Here is a 10,955-nt window from a genome sequence, read left to right on the forward strand (position 1 = left end):
TCCTCCGTCGCCCAACTCCGCCGACCAACTCCGTGAGCCAACGCTGCAAGGGGTGATCGCAAGCTCTCTCTCCCTCTCCAGCTATCCCGCTCCCGATCTCTCACACGTCACCCCCTGCTCAGATCCCCTTCACCTTCACAACTCTCAGATCCCCAAAGTTGAGGAATCGCTCTTCCCCCTCTAAGACCCTCCCTCCTCCCTCTCTAGATCTCTCACATGCCGCCCCATGTTCCTCCTCCACGAGCTCCATTCCCCCATACTCCCTCTCTCGATCTCTCTCACGCTGCCACGAGGTCCTCCTCCATGAGATCCAGTCCCCCGCCACGAATCCTAACTCCCTCTCTCGATTCCTCACACACCGCCACGAATCCCAACCCCTTCAGTGCAGACAAGAGGTGTATAAGGTCTGAGTACCTGAACATAAAGAACTTGATCTCTGGTATGGATTCCTTGTAAAAAGATCGTATTCTTTTCTCATGTTCTTTTCTTTTATTTTTTTCGGTGGCTTTAGATAAGAAGGATGATATTATGAGCGTGGACGCTGACAAGTCTGATAGAATGCCCCTACATTAACTTTTATGGCTAAGTTGATTGCTTTCTCGTTGACTACTAAAAATTGGAGGAAATGTGTGTTAAGAAAAATGTTTGTAATGAATATGGATCATAAGTTGGAACTTGGAAAATGTTTTTGAGTTGTGTTGTTTTTAGATTATATTTTGTTTCTTGGATTGTGAGTGACAATCACAATTGTTTAGACAAAATGACGTATATTGTGAGAGAAATTGTTCTATATATGTAAATTTGTTCTATGTAAAACATTAATGTAAGCTTATGTAAATAAAATGAATGGTTGCAAATGTGTAAATAAAATGATGTAGGTTAGTGGATTGGACTCACAAAACCCACTTAAATTTTAAAAAAAATTAGAAAAACCTCCCATCTTCGATAGAACTTCCCTGTATATAATCATGAAATGATTATGCAAACAATACATCAATACAAAATACATAATTTATAATATATAAACAATACAATGCACAATACACAACCATCTCTAAAGGGCACAAATATTTGGCATACTTAACAACTATGATACATAATGTTTACAAAAGTTATACATAAATGATACGTAAGTTACAAGGTTGGAAAGATCTTGACAAAATGAATCATGCACAATGTCACTTCTTTAGGTTGTTGCTCGACAAGACGACTTTCTTTCCATATGGGTGACTCCGTAGTACTAGAACATGAGGCGTGATAGCCTCCACAAGAGCAGCATTAAGAGCCCCCTGAATGCAACGAACGAATTGGTATTAGTGAGTTCATCTGAGGGTAATAAAGTCCAATAAAATTGACCCAGGGGTCTATCTATAATAATGAAACTACAGGCCAGGTAGTAAGTCTAAGACAGCAAATAACCCTACAAATATACATTGCATTCAGGTTCATTGAGAAGAATGCGATACAAGCAAAGTATGTATATATTCAGAACTCATTAATAGAAAAGGTTACAAAAAGAACTTACATGGTACAACACGAAGGGACTTTCTTGAAAATATATGAGACCCAAAAGCCAAAGGGGTCACTCCATTTTTCTCAGACCTGAAAGCAGCCACTAGAGTGTTGGCTATGTTAAGTTCACAAAGCTTCTTCTATATTAAGTTCACATAGACCATGATGTCGTAGATATCCTAATTGAAGCTCTCACACCAATAGTTATGATAAACACATTTTACTTTGAAATATGTAGAAAAGATGAACTGAAACACCTGAATAACTAGCCCAAAAATAGACAACCTTTGGAAACCTTAATAAATTTACTACCTGCTGGTGTTAGTGCTGAAACATTCCCTAATACATCATGCCAGATTCTTAGATGATCTTCAAAAGACCAAAATTGACATTACCTAAAATATAAGCTATAGAATAATTACCTGGAAACGTGAGAACTCGGTGAGTTTGAGCGGCGTCAATGGCAAAGCAAGCAGCGACAGCCTCAACAGCGATGGCCTCAGCGCTCGAGCAGCTACGACTTCGAGATGATGAAGATGAAGGATCAGAGACCCTCTCGCCTCCAAGATCTGGCCAAAATAGAATGAAATAGGGCGTAAGGAGGGTCACGGGGTGAGATAGAGCAAGGTTTTTTCAAGCCTCGGAGAATCATAGGAAACAATGAGGAAGAAGAGAACGTGGAAGATATTGTTGCTGAAGATGATCTCATGGACGAGGTCCTTGGAGCCCCTGAGGGGGTTTGAGGAAAAAGTATGACCATGTCATGGTATGAGAGATCCAGCGTCTTTGACACCAGCACATCGTTTGATCATTGATTCAATAAGATCCAGATTCAAAATGAAGAGAGAGAGAGAGAGAGAGATCAGGAGCGGGATAGCTGGAGAGGGAGAGAGAGCTCGAGATCACCCCTTGCAGCGTTGGCTCGCGGAGTTGGTCGACGGAGTTGGGCGACGGAGGAGGCAGGCTCTTAGAGTGGGAGAGAGGGATTTGGGGATGTGAAGGGGGCTGGGGTCACAAGCGAGAGAGCTCGAGATTTTGAACTTGATGGAACTTTTTTGCAAATAAACCCTGTAGCGTGAGCTGGTAGCGCATTTAAAGTTTTCGCACGTTGCTGTGCGAAAAAATTTCGCATCCGAAGAAAACCCTATATATATATATATATGCTCACGACTTATTTGGATCTGTAGATGTCGTGATAAAGGAGCTAGCTGAAGAGGAAGTCGCTCATGAGGTTGAGGTTGGGGATTTTGATGAACACACCCTCGATATGAATATTTCTGAAGATGACCATAAGTTGATCTCTGACTTATTATCAGGGAAAGCTCCTAGTGAGACTGCAGGACTAATTGCTGAAGCTGGTTCATCTGTAGGTATGAACTTTATTCTGCAGCCATCGTTATTCATTTAGTTCGTTAATTTTGGATGGCCATACAAAATTTTTGATTGTAGGACCAGTTACTGATGCCGATACAACTATAGTCTCAAGGGCTTCAGAATGGCCTAAGGATTTAGGCTCTTCAAGTTCAGTCATCCCCGAAGTTGGATTAATGTCGTCGGGACAACAGTGCCAAGGTGAAGGATCTTCTGTCAGAGTTGGTATGTTTCCTCTCACCGCTACGTTTAAATCCCAAGTATCGGATCCATTTTCGACAAATTTTGGAGTGTTTACTTCTCCTGTTCTTATTGCAGCACCTTCCTAGTCTTTATATGAACCCATTAAGGCATTGATGTCAAATGAAGATCCGGATAGGGTCGTGATCTATTCAGAACTTCATAGCTTCGTCTCTTTCCTAAACATCATGATTGATCGGATCCTTCATAATGGGTCACCCTTTGACAACTTCAGGAAGTTCCTTGAGTCACCTCATCATCCATCAGTCAGATCCAATCAGATTCGCCCACCTTAGTGTCATCGCACGCCACCTGTTTGATCATATGCTAACGCACATCTAGTTGGAGAACCGTCATCTTCTAGCCGCCAGCAAGCCCGTCGGAGCCCCGAGACATTCCAACAACATTCGTAGGCAAGATCCCGATATTCTTTGACTTGTCGTTTCAAATTTTAGATATATTATAAATTAATGCTTCGATTAGACTGTGATTTGATTATGCTACATTATGAAAATTTTGATAACTGTGTGGGTTTTTTGATGGTTAATATTAATAATGATAATATGATAAATAATTTAAAAAGTTTATTTTGTAAAAAGAGTTATTTTGTGATATTTTTAAAAGAAAGAATATATAATAAAGATTATTTTTAGATTTATTATGATGAGAAAAGAAATTATTTTGAAAATGTGGTTAGTTTTAAAGTATTATGATAATAAATACCTTAAAAAGAAATTATTTTGTAAAAGGATTTATTTTAAATAAATAAGTTTATGATTTTAAAGGATTAGTTATTGATATAATGAGAAACAATTTTAAAAAAAATTAATTTGGATAAATATTATTTTTGAATAATTATTATGAGAAATAATTTAAGGATTTTATTTTGTAAAGGATTATTTTGAAATAATAAATTAATGATTTTTAAAAGATTATTTTGAATTATTATAATAATAGATATGTTAAAAGTTTTCATTATATTATAATATGCAAATGTTACTAGTGTTTGTCACATATTACAATGATACCAACAATTTGACACTCTTATTTATACACATAGTATTTATCTTATTTGATACTGCATGTGTTTGACGTGAATGACTATGGAAGCTTGTTACTTTATCACTTAGTTGTTATTCAATAGGAGAGACTGTACATAAAGATGACTCCTGTTAAAAGTATGATTTATAAGCGTGCTTCAAAACAAGGCTATACTCACTCGACATCGATATCCCAATGTAAGGAGTCCCGAATTCCCTTGATATCGATATCCCGGTATGAGGTTTCCTTGACTATTACTATTATAGCATTGACTAGACGATGCACTCTTGATCGGACGTGTTATGGGTCACAGTTATTTTCATAGTTTACAGAAGTCGTTCCATGGTAACTCCGTGGCTAGTGCACAATATTTCATGTATGGTCATTTAAATTAATTTGACGACATGGGGTTATAAAAGGGAATTGGACGGAGATTATAACATGTATATAAACGGGCACAGTACTTTCCTGTTATTGTGATATCGTGAGTTTTATATACATGGGCCAGAGGGTCAATACTTGACTTGAATGCGGACCCCGGAAAGGTTTACGGGGACTCGATTATATACATGAAGATATTCTTCCCCAATTCAAATAACATGTAAAATATGTATAATATGCTTGTGTGTCTTCTGGAAGACTTTGTTAGTTTTGTAAGGATGTGGACCGTGAGTTTTTAGATGGCTGGTATTCGACCCGGTTTCCGTATGTAGTTAGCTTTATGATTATCATATTTTAGTAGTGTTTTTGCATGTTGATTTTGTTGGATTTCCAGTTGCACGTCCTTTTGTCATATCTATTATCGTATCGTTTTCCGCTTGGATTTTCGTTCACTCTATTTGTTTTGTAAGATCTTATCGTGTGCCATGCACGCTGACGTACACATGTTTTCTCTAGTATACATTAGACTTAGAAGAAGAACATGTCTAACTTGAAGATGTGCCAGAGCCAGTATATTCTCAATAGGAGTACCTTGCAGACTGAGCAGAAGAAGCTGAAGTCTAGTTATTCCCTCTAGTTGTTTGATGGTCTTACCTTACTTTTTTTAGCATTTCCTTTCCCACTTGCTCGATGTATTTTATATTTCTTCAGTTTTTAGTTGTTTAATTTTGTATAAGGGCATGTTGACCCGAATATTTTATGTCTCGGATGATCTACTTTTGATGATATGTCTATTTCATATTCTGTGTTGTTCATTATATTCTTGCTAATTGTGATCGGGGACCTGTGCCTTTACATTTATTTCTTGACGCTTAGCGTATTAGGTTGAGGAAAAATGTTTATTTTTATTTATTCTCCTTAATCTAATACGTCGCGGGCTTATTCATGTTCTGATTCCCGGTATTTTGGGAAGCGGGGTGTGATAGTATAACGATATTGGATGCACGTAGAGGATTTGTGAACAGTCAATTATCCGAGAATATGAACTTTGACCTATTTAAGATGTGGACCAGTGAGTTATTATAGGATAGTTAGTAGTGTGACCCCATTTTTGGATGAGTTGGATTTTCTCCTGACTATTATAATCTAGTGGTAATTTACATTTAGTTGTTAGAATTATAGTTGCATACTTCTATTTTTATTATTACTATCATTGCATTGGTCATTTGACTGTTTCTTTTCTCCCTTGTGGGATCTTGCCGTGTGCCATGCACGCTGACGTACTCCTATTCCCTCGAGTGTATGTCAAATTTAGAGGACGGATAGGTCTAGTATGATGATGAATTGGAGCCGGAGTATTCCCAGCTGGAGTGTCTTCCAGATGGAACAGAAAAACAAACTGGAGCTTAGTCATTTTCTCTTTTGTAGTTGTTAATGGATATTAGATACTTTTGTAGCACTTTCTATTTTCGTTTGATCGATGTATTTCTATATCTCTTTAGCGTTCAGTTGGATAGTTTGTATAAGGGCATGTTGACCCGAATATTATGTCTAAGATGATATTTCAGTTGTGATATATATTATTTTGTTCTGAGTTATTTATTATATTCTCGCTACTGTAATCGAGGACATGTGCCTTTGCTATTATATTATTTGACGTTTAGCGTATTAGCTTGAGAAGAAATGGTCTATTATGTATCCTCCTTAATCTAATACGTCGAGGGCTTGTTTATGTTTTGATTCCTCGGTATTTTGAGAAGCGGGACGTGATAGGTTTTTTTGGTGGCCCATGCAACTCTTGGTCCCGAGTTCCCACCAGTGAGAATATAATAAATAATTTAGACACATATCATATTTCATATGTAAGACTATAGTTAGCTCTTATCCTATCATCTCGACGAATTATGCCTTAGTCCCAACCTTACCACTTTTTGACTCCGAAGCTTCCACTATTTCTTATCTCGTTACTTCCCGACTACACTCTCTTCCTATAACTTCTCTTTCCTCGTACTGGTCATTATTTTATGTGTTATTATTTTTCACTATGTTTTCTTTTATTTTACTTGTGTATAGTTTGATTGCATTAATTTCTATATTATTTATTACATTGTTATATGTATCACACACAATGTTATATTGTATGTTTTTATTAAAAATGTATAAGTTACATAGTCTAATGAAAATCATTACTTATATATTTTTAATTATTCAAATCATGTTCATTAAGTGTTTCGCATTACTCTAGATTTTACATATACATCACATAACATATCTGATATTCAGATTATTTTCTTGTATTTAAATATATGTTTACATATCTAAATTGTGTATGTATGCGCTTTTCCTGTCATACAATCTATTACTTACTTATATTTTAGATTATTGTATATTGTTTATATTTTTAGTGATATACATTAATAAGTTCATGATTTTAATATTCTATATATGAATTACATTCTTATTCTTTATTTTTCAACTCACAACATTTTCAGTACATAGTTATCTTATCAGTGAGTTTTGTCTTATTAGGTTGTTTTATAGTATGTTCACATTGGTTTTGTTATTTCTAAGAACAATGTATTTCTATTTTGATATTCAAGTAATTATTCACATTGTTAAGTTTAGAGTTGAGTTACTAATTATATAGTTATTTTGTTACATTAGTTACTATTTTTTATAACTAATATAAAGATAATTCTAAATAGTGTTTGTGAGTATGCATAGTATTTACTCATGGGTTATTAATAGTGCATTTACATATTTATTGTTGTTGCTTCATTTTCGACTTGTATTATCTTGTCATATCGACAATATTCATTGTATACGCATATTATTTTTCAGTGTTTATTCTATAATGTTTTTAGATTTTTATGTCCTTTTATTGTGTCATTGTTTGTTGTTCCTTCTCTATTCATTATTTTTGTTTACTTGTGTTGTATTTTACTTTTTATTCTTTTTATACTTACTATTCTCTTTTCATTATAGTCTATTCCTATAGATTATTATGTTAATGATGTGTGACGTCACTGGGTTCTGATAATCACATTTTATTATAATTTTATACCCTCATTGTCTATTTTATATGAATAAATATGCCACTAATAATTGTTTTTATCTTTAATTACAGGTTAATCAAAAATAAAAAGCCCAATATCTCTTCTCTCAACAAAGCCCATGAATTAATGAAGAATATATGCAAATACATGAAAGAGCCCAAGCCCAAGTCCAAAAGCCCAAAGCCAAAGCCAAATGAAAGAGGAAATCAGCGGATTGCAAAAGGAGGGATATGGGTATCGATGCCAGCATCGATGCCCGTATCGATACCAGCATCGATGCTAGTATCGATACCTATGTCGTTCTGTTACAGATCAATGGCTGAAATTTGCTTGTTTTGGATAAGATTTCAATCCAATGGCTCTTATTCACTGATGTTTACTATAAATAGGGGTAGAGAGTGAGGGGTTGAGGGTGTGAAAATTTTTGTAACTCCATTTGGAGAGGAGGGCCACTCTTGATAAGGCCTTCCAAATTTATAACTTTTGTTACAATTAATAAAATAATTTTTTCATCACTTTAAATTTTTCTTCTCTTTGTTGGATGATGAAGATAGAGATAAAGATTAATTTGGAGGTTTGTTTTCTTATTTTCTCTTTTATTTCTTTTCTTATTGCTTAGTAGTTTAGATTTATTTACATGCTTGTAGTTAGATTTTATTTTCTTGTTTAAATAGCCAAGAGGCTAGAACCCTCTTGCCTTAGATTTATTTCATACTTATAGATTAGATTTATTTCATGCTTATAGAGTAGATTTATTTTTTTGTATTTAATTCTTTCAATTTATTTTATAGTTTAGATTTTGTAATTTATTTTGTAGTTAGATTTTAATTTATTGCACTATTCACCTTGAGGCTAGAACCCTCTTGGGTTTAGTTTTTCTTTTTGTTTATTTTTTTTTTTTTGATTCGCCTTTAGGCTAGAACCCTCTAGGGAATCACCCTTTTCTAAGAAGTGGATGCAATTCTAGATTACTCATATCTTTAATTGAATCCGCCATCTTTACTTTCTTGAATTTTATTTTCATTCTTGATTTTCCTTTTTGATTCTTGATTTTATTCATCTCTCCTTATGAAAATCATTCATTCATTGTCACATCCACTCTTACTTACATTTTATACCTATTTACACACTATCACCTTCACTATCTCTCCACAATCACATTCACTCATCACTCTTATTTGTCACGCACACAACATAAGAACCAATTTTAATTTTCTCCTACAAAACACCTTCCTCATGGGATCGATAACTTTTTATACTATAAGTTGACACGTTTGTGTACTTGCAACATTTTTGGTACATGTTTATGCCGCATCAAGTTTTTGGCGCCGTTGCCGGGGAGGGTGCTTAAGTTGGTTTTAATTATTTTGGTTCTTTAACTTGTGTGTTTCTTGTGAAAGAACTATTTGGAGATTAAAGATCAAGGATTGGAGATTAAGGATTTGGAGATTTGCTTGTGGTAAGTCTTCTTCCTAATATTTTCAATTCCACATCTTTAGCTAGTTTCTCACAATTAGTGACAATTAGGATCTAAAAAAATATTTTATTTTCGTTGACCATAATAAAATTCACCCTCCACTTTGACATTGACTAACAAGATAATAAATCCAAACAATTTTCTCCCTTCTCATTTGTCTGATTGTTAACCCTAAAAAAAAGATTTTCTTTTTACCATCCTTTTTAGTCACTTTTAATTCCTAGGGTTGCATTTCATATAGTTAGTAGGAATTAACCAAAGTGATTTGAGCATCTTGGTTTGGCACACACTTGAAAATATTTTTAAGGATAAAACCCCATAATCGAGATAAGGTGAGGGATTTCATCACCCTTTCCTTAGCCTAAAAATCACAAATTTCTCACTACACAACCCAAGCCTAATAAAACTCATTAGACGTTGAACCATAAGGAATCGAGCTCAATAAGGAATAAAGAATCTTTAGGTGAACCGGTTTAAGTTTTCTTGGATTAGTTGATGTCTAAGGCAAGGTTTAAGGGTTACGTAAAGCGCTCTGCAAGGAATGAAGTACTTCATCGATCTCTGATCAACCTTTGTTCTTATCCTTACCTGGCTAACTAACCGAGTAAAACTTTTATCTTTTCACTTAAGGAATTTTTGGTTAGGAGTTGGTCTAACTGAGTTAGGTTTAACCCTAGAGTTAGCATGATTGAAAAGTGATTGTTTTTTATTTGTTTTTCCTTTTTCTTCAAAAAAAAACTAACTTTTATTTTTTCTTTAAAAAAAAGTATAAAAAGAAATTGTTTTTGATGCATGCAAAACGTGGATTAGGGACAATACACATCGACAAATTCGTTTTGAACAAATGGCTAATCCACATGTTTTTTAAAATTTATGTTTCCCCAATAGGATCTAAATCTCCAATGAAGCTCGAGAGTTTGTAGAGAGCACATCTCAGTATTCGGTGAATGATCCAATTTTTTCAACCTACAACCCAAGTTAGGCAAGTTACACAAACATTGCATGGAATCAGGGAAACCACTCCGGAACTCAAAACTTCACTCCCTCTTCGACCCAATATTTTCCTAGGGGAAATACAGTTCCTTTCAATTCTCATCCACAATTTCAACAACCCAGTCTGTCACATCAAAATCAGTCTCCTCATCATCAAGTTGTAACTCACACTCCTCTTGATACAGAGCATGATGAACGTCTCAATATTTTAGAAAAATGTTTTGAAATCATAATTAAGGCTTCCACACTAGCCACAGATATGTTAACTCAAACATCCTACACGATGAAGTCCTTTATGCAATCAACAGAACTCATACTTAACTCTAACACTCAAGCCATAGCTAGATTAGAAACCCACATTGATCAACTAGCTAGTGCCATAAGTGAAGGAGAGGAAGGAGAAATTCCGAGTCAACCCGTGGTCAATCCTAAAGACACTCAAATGAATGCACTACATGTAGGCGTATAAAATTGCTTATAGATCCCTTAGCACAGCTCGGCACAAACCGACGAACCAACGAGGCAGAGGAAGGATTGTAATCTGATTCCTTTGAATTTGGCAGTATCTGGGGAATCCTGATTAGGCAGTAAATCTGGATCTGGATTAGGCAGTAAATCTGATTACTAGATTTTGGGCAAGTAAATCTGGCATACCTGATTAGGCAAGTAAATCCGATTCCTGATTTGGCAGTAATCTTGGATCTAGATTAGGCAGTAAATCCCGCGTTCTACTGAGTTGAGTCCGAAACTGATCTTGATTCGATCGTGATTCGTCCGAGTTTCCCCTCTGGTTGGAATGAGCTCGTTGACTCTCTGGCCGGATTCGCGAATGCGAACGGAATGTAAATTCCGTGGCTTGCGTCGCGATTCGTCGAATACTGTCC

This window comes from Asparagus officinalis, chromosome 3, assembly GCF_001876935.1.
Source record: "Asparagus officinalis chromosome 3, Aspof.V1, whole genome shotgun sequence".
NCBI classification, from domain to species: domain Eukaryota; kingdom Viridiplantae; phylum Streptophyta; class Magnoliopsida; order Asparagales; family Asparagaceae; genus Asparagus; species Asparagus officinalis.